Here is a 12,097-nt window from a genome sequence, read left to right as displayed (position 1 = left end):
ATTGCAGTGATATATCCTCACCTCCTTCCTGCGACCGGGCATTTTCAGAGCATAGTTAGTATCTGAAAGTTTGTGCAACACTTTAACGGGCCCGTCCCAGTGAGCTTCAAGCTTGTTCTTTCTTGAAGGTTTGAGAATCATTATCTGGTCTCCGGGGCTAAACGAACGAAGCCTCGCATTCTTGTCGTAATAGAATTTGGCGTTCTTTTGAGCTACTCCCATGTTCTTTTCGACTAGTTCTTGGGTTGCCCTTAGCCGTTCCAACAGATTTAGCACGTTTTCAACCACTGTTGGGCTCTGTCCTCTTTCCTCCCACATCTCTCTTAACATTCTTAGTGGAGAATGGAGTGTCCTCCCATACACTAGTTCTGCTGGTGAGAACCCTGTAGCCTCATGTGGAACCGTTCGCAAAGCAAACAAAGTTGCTGGCAGACAGTTCTCCCAGTCCTCCTTGTGCTCGTAACAGAGCGCACGCAAAACTCGCTTAAGCACTGAATGCCACCTCTCTACACTGTTTGACTGAGGGTGATAGACGGAACTGTGTATTAACTTTACCCCGCACTTTTGCAAGAATGTGGAAGTCAGTACGCTGGTGAATACTGACCCTTGATCCGCCTGAATTTCGGCTGGAAACCCAACTCGTGCAAATACTGTCAAAAGCGTGTCTACTACTTCGGTGGAGCTGAGCTCTTCCAGAGGGATTGCTTCTGGAAACTTTGTAGCCGGACACAGCATGGTAAACAAGTACCTCTAACCCAATTTTGCTTTTGGTAAAGGCCCTACCGTGTCTGCAACAAGTCGTCTGAAAGGTTCTATTAGTGGAGCTTTCCATGTCTCTCCTGGTTTACCCGAGCGCTGGTAGGCGTCGCATGATCTTACAAAGTTTTCTACGTCTTTGAAACAGCCAGGCCAGTAGTATTCCATAAGCAATCTTTCCTTTGATTTGTTTATGCCTAGGTGGCCGGACCACCCATTTCCATGACAGAGACTCAAAAAATCCTCCCTATACGTAGTAGGTACGACTAACTGATCTAAAATCCTACCCTTTCCATCTCTGTAGTGCCGATACAACAATCCTCCTCTCTCATGCATCGTCACCTTGCGCCTAGCAATGCCTTCTTTAGCTGTGTGATGTAATTTAGCTAAGCTGTCATCATTCTTTCGCTCGGCTGCCTGTGACTCTCTGTCCACACGTAAGAGCTGATCAAAGTTCTTTGAGGCCGGTGATAATAACGACCCTGTCTCGCTTGCGATTGCGTCAGCTTGCTCTTCCTGCAGGCTTGAACTTTGACACTCTAGTGATATGCTCTCATTGAGCTGGTCAGCTGGCAGGCTCTCTTCAACTGTTTTTTTGTCCCTCGGGCCTAGCTCGGATTCGGGTGTTGAAGTTATCTCTTTTTCTGCTTCCGCTGGAGCAGCTTGTGTATTTTCAGCCGAAAGCGACGCGATTTTACGAGCGTGGCCTCGGGTCAATGCCTGTAGTATGCCCTCTCCCAGATTAAGCTCTTTTTCACGTAGTAACCGATTTGAACGATTTGAAAAAATGTAAGGGTAATGCAGTGACAAAAATTTGGAAACTGCAGCCTCGGTCACTAGCTAACCGAATGGTCCACTGATTTTGACTTTGGCCATGAGCAGACACACGCTGTGTTCTTCTACAACCTGTTTGATCCATGCTACTTCTCCGGTGAAATCATCTACCGACACGTAAGACGGATGGACAATGTCCATCGTGGCGGCACTGTCAATTAGCACCCGGCATGGTTTGCCATTAACTTGCAGGTCGTGAAGATATGGGCTTAAAAGTTCCATATTCTCGTGTTTGTCTTCCACGTAGGAGAAAGCTACGCTAGGCTTTCCGCAGTTCACAGCGATATGTCCCAGTTTGTGGCACTTATAGCAGCGGATCGGTCTAAAGGATTTGAATTTTCTTTTCTGCTCTTTTTGTACAGTTTCGCCGTTAGGTTTCTCCTCGCTCTTTTCTGCGGGCTTCTCCTCCACGTCTACAGGCTCCGGTCGTCTAGTCTGCGAACCCTTTTTCAACGGAAATGGTTTCCGCGGTCCATTTCTACCGTCCCAATTACCGTCCTCGGCGTTCAGCTTTCTACGCGTTGCGTACTCTTCGGCTAATTCAGCCGCCCTTTCCACAGTGTTTACATTTCCTCTGTTTTGCACCCACAGCTTCACAGATGCTGGGATGCTTTTGTAAAACTGCTCTAGACACATGCATTCAATGATCCTGTCTCTAGTCTCGTACACTTCCGCGCTTTTCAGCCACTCGGCTAAGTTTGCTTTTAAGCTATATGCAAACGCCGGATACCCCTCGCTATCTTTCTTGCCTGTGCTCCTAAACCTTTGCCGAAAATCTTCGACTGAAAGGCGGTATTTCTTCAGGAGACTAGCCTTAACTTTCGCATAATCATATGCATCCTGCGCACTGAGTCTGGCGATTACTTCCGCCGCCTCACACGGCAACATAGACAGCAACCGCTGTGGCCAAGTACTCGGACCGAAATTCATCTTCTCGCAAGTCCTTTGAAAATTGCATAGGAACAAGCCTATGTCGGTCTTCACCTCAAATGGCTTTAATAGCCTGTCCGTGTGGTATGATTCTGCCTCACTTGATCGTCCCAGTGCCCCTTCACTTCCTTGAGACAACTCCAAACGTTTGCTTTCAAGTTAAGTTGCATTTTTCTTAACTCGCGATCTTTATTGCGTTCCTTTCTCTCTTGTTCTTTTCTCTCTCGTTCTTCTCTCTTTTTCAGAAGTTCCAACCCCATTTAAATTTCTTCCTCACTGGCCTGTTCGGAAATTATCTCCAATAATTCCGATTTTAGCATTTCCTTGCGTACATCTAGGCCCAGTTCCTCACCAACAATCAACAACTCGTCTCTCATCAATGTCCTTAACTCCATGATTTCTGCTTTACTGCCTTGGTCCTGCTCGCCAAATCTGCCTAGGAAAACACAACCTAGCTAACAATCAACAATCTAGCTTCCCTACAGTTCTAAACAAAACAACCACAAAATGAAGCCTAGAGAGTCAAAGCAAGAACCAAGCACTCACCGCAGACAGAGCACCACGTCGTAAAGTCCCTCTTACCGCTGTCAGCCAGTTGTTAGAGTTGTTTGACGATCCCAGCGCTGACATCCAGTCGTTAGGATTGGGAGGTCAATCCCATCGCTCGTAATCAGTTGTCAAGATTGGAGTCGCCCATGAATTAGATGGTAGCTGGCCCATGCCGTCGTCCAACTTATCCACGCTGAGGACGCTGTTGAAGGGAAGGACTGGTTCTCATCGAGAACGAGGAATATGGGTTTATTTACAGTATCTACATAAGGACGTTGCAGTTCATCAGTCTAGCATGACTGCGAGAGAAAGTACACTGAGCAGCCGCACAACAGCGGTTTATAAATACTCGGTCCTCCCTCGATCCCAAGGTGAGGGAAACGTTCGACCAGTGATCGTAAACAAGTCGCCTCTCTGCGCGAGGGATTACACGCACACACTCACGCACACACTTCCTTGCGCGAAGTTCACGGTCCTCAACCGACGTCAGACGGACTTCGTAGAACTCGGGGCTTACTTCAGGAAAGGCGCCTTTTATTCCCCGAGCTGACCCCCGCAGCGCGCCGCCAGTTGCCCATTGTCTTGCGTCTTGAACGGCGCGTGGGAAAGGGCCTCGAACTACGTTCCCTCGGGGACTCCCCCGCTCGCGGCAGACCGGGTAGGCGGTGTCGTGCTTTGGCACAAAGCCTGCTTCGTCGAACTCATCTCGGCTCCTGCGATGGAATGTCGAGGACGCGTGTATTGTCCTCCGGACACAGTCGACTTAGTGACGCCGTGGCTAGAGGGTTGCGGCGGCCTTCCAGGAAAAGTTTGACGCCGCTGTCGCAACTGGCTGCCAAAACATGCACTTCAGCAGGCCGTTCTTAACAGCGCCTCCATGGCCCGGAAAATCTCGACTGCCCAGTGCTGACAACCGCTGGGCAAGAAGAGAACGGCTGGTGGCCAGGGGGTGATGCCTTGGCTCGCAACTACCACTTGTGTAATGATGTCACCGCCCCAAAACATCCAACAAGGACACGCAACTGCAAAACGAACCCCACAACACGGCCCGAGATGACGTACGTACCTTGGCTCTCACTTTAGACCCACTAGGCTTCAGAGAAAACATAGGTGCAGAAACAAAAATGTTGCATTTCGCTATGCCAATTTTGGCATAGCGAAATGCAGGCCTCTTTAGCAGTCTCCATTTCAAAGCGCAGTCATGCGTAGCCATTGTAGATTAAACGGCAGTACTCAACGTGAAATTCAGAGCCACTGTTAGCAGCTTGCATGCCAAAACATAATTATGTGGTTGCATTGTTTATTTTGGTTAGGTGGCCCAGGCAAATAATGCAAATAAGAGAATAATTATGAAACATCATTCGCTTAATGAGGCCCAGAAAACTCATTTGGGCAACCACCGTCGATCTTGATGGGCCTCTTGGTGAAATAGCAGCAATCAGAGGCACCCCTGAAAGGGACCCGTAGCAGTCTGCATTTCAAAGCGCAGTCATGCGTAGCCATTGTAGGTGAAACAGCAGTAGACAACGCGAAATTGAGAGCCACTGTTAGCAGTTGGCATTCCAAAGCATAATTATGTGGTTGCATTGTTTATTTTGGTTATCTAGCTCAGGCTAGTAATGTGAATAAGAACAATTATCAAGCATCATTAGCTTAGTGAGGCCAAAAATACTCATTGGGGTATCTATCAATAGCAGCAGTCGAGGGCACGCTTGAAAGGCACCGTTTGCAGTCTGCACTTCAAATCGCAGTTATGCAGTAGCCATTGTTTTATTTGTTTATCTGTCTGTGCATTAACACGAATGTAAGCACAATTATTCACCATGAATAGCTCTGCTAGGATTGTTTGTACTAAAACATGCTAAGTAAAGTTCAATGTGTCTTATTGAGGCAATTTTTTAATTCACAAGCCGTCGGCATAGCGAAGGCCAGATTCAGATAATGACATTGGTGAAGTAATAAATGGTGAAAGTTGCAAAAGCTCTCAGTGCACTGCTTTGCTGGGCTCCGTTCACTGAAAAATGTCTTCGTAACGATGAAAGCGTCAGACAGGAAATGACACCCCACTGCATAATGTACAAGCATGTACAATTTGTACAAGCATGTGTGATGGGCAGTACATGCTTGTACATGCTTGTACAATTTGTACAAGCATGTGTGATGGGCAGCGAAACCGTCTGGTTACTAAGACTGAAAGCGTGAAAAATGCAACAACATAGCAAGGTGCTGTTTCACAATACAACACCCTTTCATGTGCACTTCTGGCAAGCTGTCGCATGCACTGATGCATAAACATGAACAGAGGTAAGAGGCAAAGTTACTCTGCAACTCACATGACACTTTTAAGAAAATGTGTCGTAAACCTTTCTGTTCTCATAGGCGATCAAAATTTGTTTTTAAAAAATTATGGGGTTTTACGCACCAAAACCACCTTCTGATTATGAGGCACGCCGTAGTGGAGGACTCCGAAAATTTCGACCACCTGGGGTTCTTTAACCTGCGCCTAAATCTAAGCGCGCGGGTGTTTTCGCATTTCGCCCCCATCGAAATGCGGCCGCCGTGGCCGGGATTCGATCCCGCGACCTCGTGCTGAGCATAGCCACTGAGCAACCACGGCGAAAATTTGCTTTGTGCAAGTTAGTTAATCACATTGCAGCAACAACAGAAGAAGCAAGGACAGAAAACACAGAGAGTAGACAGATAGCGAAGACGAGGTAGAGCAGTGAGAAAGACTTTAATGAGATGAAAGAGGCCATCCATGCAGTTTACAGGAGTTGGTGCTTTGAATGAGATGGGTTAATAAAAATGTGTCAGAAGACTTTGCTGAAAGAAAACTAGCAAAAACAAATGTTAATATAAAAGAAAAGGACAGAAATCAGAGTAAGTGCAAACACGTGTGGAAGCAGGCACATACTCACACACAAACGCGAAAACTAAGAAAATCTCAAATATAAAGAAATTAGACAAACGCAAGAAAACGTACACACATTTACAAAAAAACGCGAGTAGTGGTATTAGGAGCGGGTTCACAAGCTGCTGTGCCTATGTTCTCATGTTTTTTTTCTTTTTCTCTTAAGCTGCGCGGAGCTGGGTTATGGGGAGCTCTGGCAGCACACCCCCTTATGCATGATTGTGTCACAGCACGCATTCTACAGCTTGCGCGTGCAGTGAGCACTGGTGGACAAGCAATCAATCGACAGTGCTATACACAACGCTCGAACGCCGCCGCTAGGCGCTCGGCTATCTCACTGCTGACAACGATCGTTCGCGCTAAGTTGGCGGCAACAAATCTTTGCGTTGGAGGCTTCCTTTGCAAATATTTTCAGTTGAGACACTCGTAGGTTTATTTCATGCCCACAAGCTTTTCTTATTTCCCCTGAGAATGGTTTTGCCCCATTACTTCACCCCGCCCGACGAAAAACGCAGCGACACAGTATACGAACACACCCGCCGCTAACAGTAGCCACCAGACTTTGGCAAACTTTTCTCGTCGTAACTTCACTCGGGAGCGAAATAAGACAACATGGAGAAAACACGCAGGATGCGTGATTCTAGCTGTGTGTCGCCGCGGGATCCTGCCTTCTGGCGAAGCGTAGCGCCGCGTCAGCGATGCTCGCTGCAATATATCTTCGCCGGATCACGGCTCAGAATAAACGCACGCGGCACAAACGGTGCATCGTAAGCTCGCAGTAATATTTCCGGCCCGATAGACCATCACAAACAGTTCGGGAATTCATTCTCACAAGGGGCTGCCGCACACAGCTGACGTGATTATCTTCGTCGGCGGGGGCACCGGCCGTCCGGCTGATGACTGAGTCAGTCCAGATTGCGCGCCCATTGGTGGACGCTCGTGTGCATCCGCCTCGGAGGAGTAAACGCCCCCTTTCTTCTAAAGTCATACCCGACTATAGCCCTCTAAGCTCAGCTACAGTGATAAAATTAGGACAGTCATGGCCACATTAAGGGAAGCTGAAGCATCTTTTTTCTTTTTAAATGGCATTCCATTGCAGGTGACATCTACGTAATGCGAAGCATTGCGTGAATCGTTGCAGCGCGAGACGTGCCAACGAGTGCCGAGCTGGTGGGGCCCTAGCGGTCCGCGACGTCCTTTGTCGTTCTCCTATTGCCTATAGTGTTTTGAAACAACGGACGAACGAACTAAGGAACGAATGTTTTCCTTACAGCATCGAATGCTTAATGGCGCCAGCTGCACACGCCCAGTGGCACATGCCCAGTGGCCGCACATATTAATGCGAGCAACATTCTTTGGGGACTCCACACACTTTTATGGAACTATCTGGTGGTCTATGTCTCGGCCCGTTTTCCCGCCAAATTGTGTCTATTGAGCACTGAGTGTAGATTATAGTTTAAAGGGTCGGGCTACTATGGTGAAATAACCGTGTTCGAAACCAACCATCCCATCAACTTCGTTCACTGAGTATGCGACGCTGGGTATGCGCTGAGACCTTCCACTTTTTGTGGTCACAAAACTGCCGCCTCAGTGTCACATAGAGCAAGCGCTCGCCGCTAGCGGCACAACTGTACACAAGAGGAAAAGCGAACAACACTACCGCTGCGGTTGTGTGTGAGGTAGCCTCGGTATTAAGCATAAAATGATTTTAGTTCCCGTTGTTGGCGACCTTCAGCTGACCCCTTGAGCCAAAAGCCAGAGCCGTTATCCGGGGACTCAAACGAGAACATTTACGAAACTAGTCAAAACATTCAAAATGCGGTCTCTGGACCCCAACCCTTTGTACAGGGCCGCATTACATACGCTAGTTACTACCCAAACAAGTTACAAAAATATTTCTTCCGAGTTCTTCCTAATGTTTGCTCACAGTATCACTCAAGCTTTAACTCCTAGTACGCTGAAGTTTTATTTACCATTACTAATAGGCCCGCATGCGGGATAGCCGAAAGTGGATGTGGAGGAGCCATAACAGCGAGACTAGAAATGAAATAGACTTCATACTCTGCGCTAACCCTGGCATAATACAAGATGTAGATGTCCTCGGCGAGGTGCGCTGCAGTCACCATAGGATGGTAAGAACTCGAATTAGCCTAGACCTGAGGAGGGAACGGAACGAACTTGTACATAAGAAGCCGATCAATGAGTTAGCGGAAAGAGGGAAAATAGAGGAATTCCAGATCAAGCTACAAAACAGGTATTCGGCGGTAACTCAGGAAGAGGACCCTAGTGTTGAAGCAATAAACGACAATCTTGTGGGCATCATTAAGGAGTGTGCAATAGAAGTCGGTGGTAACTCCGTTAGACAGGATACCAGTAAGCTATCGCAGGAGACGAAAGATCTGATCAAGAAACGCCAATGTATGAAAGCCTCTAACCCTACAGCTAGAATAGAACTGCCAGAACTTTAGAAGTTAATCAACAAGCGTAAGACAGCTGACAGAAGGAAGTATATTATGGATAGAATTGAACATGCTCTCAAGAATGGAGCAAGCCTAAAAGCAGTGAAGAAGAAAATAGAAATTGGAAAGAATCAGATGTATGGGTTAAGAGACAAAGCCGGCAATATCATAACTAATATGGATGAAATAGTTCAAGTGGCTGAGGAGTTCTATAGAGATTTATACAGTACCAGTGGCACCCACGACGATAATGGAAGAGATAATAGTCTAGAAGAATTCGAAATCCCACAGTTAATGGCGGAAGAAGTAAAGAAAGCCTAGGGAGCTATGCAAAGGGGGAAGGCAGCTGGGGAGGATCAGGTAACAGCATATTTGTTGAAGGATGGTGGTCAGATTGTTCAAGAGAAAGTGGACACCCTGTATACGCAATGCCTCATAACCTCGAGCGTGCCAGAATCTTGGAAGAACGCTAACATAATCCTAATGCATAATAAAGGGGACGCCAAAGACTTCAAAAATTATAGACCGATCAGCTTACTGTCCGTTGCCTACAAAGTATTTACTAAAGTATTTACTAAGGTAATTGCAAATAGAATCAGGAACACCTTAGACTTCCGTCAACCCAAGGACCAGGCAGGATTCCGTAAAGGCTACTCAACAATAGACCATATTCACACTATCAATCAAGTGATAGAGAAATGTGCAGAATATAACCGACCCTTATATATAGCTTTCATTGATTACGAGAAAGCGTCTGATTCAGTCGAAACCTCAGTAGTCATGAAGGCATTGCGGAATCACGGTGTAGACGAGCCGTATGCAAAAATACTAAAAGATATCTATAGCGGCTCCACAGCCACCGTAGTCCTCCATAAAGAAAGCAATAAAATCCCAATAAAGAAAGGCGTCAGGCAGGGAGATACGATCTCTTCAATGCTATTCACAGCGTGTTTACACGAGGTATTCAGAGGCCTGGATTGGGCAGAATTGGGGATAAGAATTAATGGAGAATACCTTAGTAACTTGCGATTCGCTGATGATATTGCCTTGCTTAGTAACTCAGGGGACCAACTGCAATGCATGCTCACTGACCTCGAGAGGCAAAGCCGAAGGGTGGGTCTAAAAATTAATCTGCAGAAAACTGAAGTGATGTTTAACAGTCTCGGAAGAGAACAGCAGTTTACAATAGGTAGCGAGGCACTAGCAGTGGTAAGGGAATACATCTACTTAGTACAGGTAGTGACTGCGAATCCGGATCATGAGACGGAAATAATCAGAAGAATAAGAATGGGCTGGGTGCGTTAGGCAGGCATTCTGAGATCATGAACAGCAGGTTGCCATTATCCCTCAAGAGAAAAGTTTATAACCAGCTGTGTCTTCCCAGCACTCACGTACGGGGCAGAAACCTGGAGGCTTACGAAAAGGGTTCTACTTAAATTGAGGACGACGCAACGAGCTATGGAAAGAAGAATGATGGGTGTAACGTTAAGGGATAAGAAAAGAACAGATTGGGTGAGGGAACAAACGCGAGTTAATGATATCTTAGTTGAAATCAAGAAAAAGAAATGGGGGCATGGGCAGGACACGTAATGAGGAGGAAAGATAACCGATGGTCATCAAGAGTCACGGAATGGATTCCAAGGGAAGGGAAGCGTAGCAGAGGGCGGCAGAAAGTTAGTTGGGCGGATGAGATGAAGAAGTTTGCAGGGGCAACATGGCCACAATTACTACATGACCGGGCTAGTTGGAGAAGTATGGGAGAGGCCTTTGCCCTGCAGTGGGCGTAACCAGGCTGATGATGACGTGATGATGATGATGATTAATAGGCCACGTTAAAAGGGCTGATGTAGGGCACCGTACACTTCATCGTCATCTTTTGGCGCTGAGCGCCAGCGGTGTGCGAGTTCCGTGGCGTGGGCTTTGCATCGCCTCGAGAGGCGGCGCCACGCGGCGTGGCCCTTCCTTCGGACGCGCCGCGGTGGCTTAGAGGCAATGCTGTTCCGCTGCTGAGCACGACTTCGCGGAATCAAATTCTGGTCGCGGCGGCTGCATTTAGATGGTGGCCAAATGCAAGAACGCCCGCGTCCCTTGCATTGGGGGCACGTCAAGGATCCCCTGCTGGTAAAAATTAATCCAGTGTCCCCCACTAAGGCGTAGAGCACTGCACGGGCCTTATTTTTCGGCCCGGGTCCGGCCCGGGCCAGCTTTATAAGGCCCGAGCCCGGACACAGCCCGGGCTCAGGCGTACATTACCTAGCCTAGCCTGGGCACGTGTTACTAAGACCGGACCCAGGTGTTTATTACTACCTTAGCAAAAATTCTAATAGAAGTTTCTATTAGTTGTATAGGTTGCGTATTAGACTAATAGAAATGTCTGTTAGTTGTAGTGATTGACCTATAAGACCAATAGGCCCAATGTATTAGGCGTATTAGACTTATACAGTGTTACATGTCTACTAGTTTATTAGACTAATACGTCCTATTGACTTTATACAGGTCGTTGCTGGTCTGTTATGCAACAAGCATTGTTTAATTCCGTTGCCCTTGCTTGCCGCTTCTTTAATACGGGGGTGAAAGGTTATGAAAAATTTGACTGTATTGGGGACCGCTTGCATATAGAGGTGTCTAATTAATCGCTAAATCATTAAGAATTTCGCTGTACAACGCCTGCAGCCCACTGCATTCGCATGTTTGTATTAGCTTCATCGCACCATGCTAGTGTAACTGTCCCCGTCAACCAGCGACATACACGAAAGCGACGCGCCCCTACACAGTCTTGCCAATTTCGCTTCACCCGCGACGTCTGTTCAGCCTCGTCGCGATGAGTCGTAGAGGAAACAGCTAGTGTTTACAGCACCAGCAAATACTTCGCCTCGAAAAAAAAAAGCACAACGAACAACCAGCCGTAATCTGCAAGGAAGAGTCGCGATGCCCGGTCAATTTACGAGTGATCGTGCAATCGCAGCAACCATATTTGTTTGCCACTGAAGTTTCGTTAGTCCGTATCGTCTGTTGAAGTGCGCATAAAGTAATGGTGAACTTGTGACCTAAACTGATAACCTAATGCCGCATATAAAGGGCCGTAATATTTATTTACATCAAAGAGCGGTATCGCGGAGTAGGAAACACGGCGGGCGAGAAGTTCGTACAACTGCGACCATAGTCAGCCGTAGTCACGCACAGCATGTGTGCAATAATGGCTGCCATGTCAAGGCGAAGCGTGCGTGATTTTTAGTGAATGAACGATGTTTTTTGTTTAACGAACCCGAAGCGTTGGTACATGCGCAATCTTATTCCTGCAGTAGTATAATGGGATAGTTTCATCTGTGGACGCCGTGGCACTTCAAGGAAAGGCAGCTGTTTTTACCCCTGTGCTTCGTGTCTTTGTGGATCTATCAGCGTGCATTGATGTGATGTGTTTTCCCAGGCACAGATTGTACCATTTGGAGGTAATTATTCTGCTTATTTATGACTCTATAGTATTTATTTATTTATTTATTTATTTATTTATTTGTGATACTCTCAAGGTAAATAATTGTACATTGCAGAGGGGAGGGGCGAGAATACATTCCAAGAGTAAAAAATACAGGATTAGTTCAAGGAATTTCCAAGAAACAAAAGCCTTGTCCTGTCCGTATTCCTTCTTGTGTGTCGTCAA

General features: G+C 46.9%; 1 pseudogene; it reads right to left on the bottom strand.

Moving 5' to 3' along the window:
- Positions 1–671: 671 nt before the first annotated feature.
- On the bottom strand, positions 672–1,731 carry LOC142571247 (uncharacterized; annotated as a pseudogene).
- Between the last annotated feature and the right edge of the window lie 10,366 nt (positions 1,732–12,097).

This window comes from Dermacentor variabilis, chromosome 2 (genome assembly GCF_050947875.1).
Source record: "Dermacentor variabilis isolate Ectoservices chromosome 2, ASM5094787v1, whole genome shotgun sequence".
In the NCBI taxonomy this organism is placed as follows: Eukaryota; Metazoa; Arthropoda; class Arachnida; order Ixodida; family Ixodidae; genus Dermacentor; species Dermacentor variabilis.
Note: the sequence above shows the minus strand (reverse complement) of the source record. Positions and strands in the feature narration are given on the sequence as shown.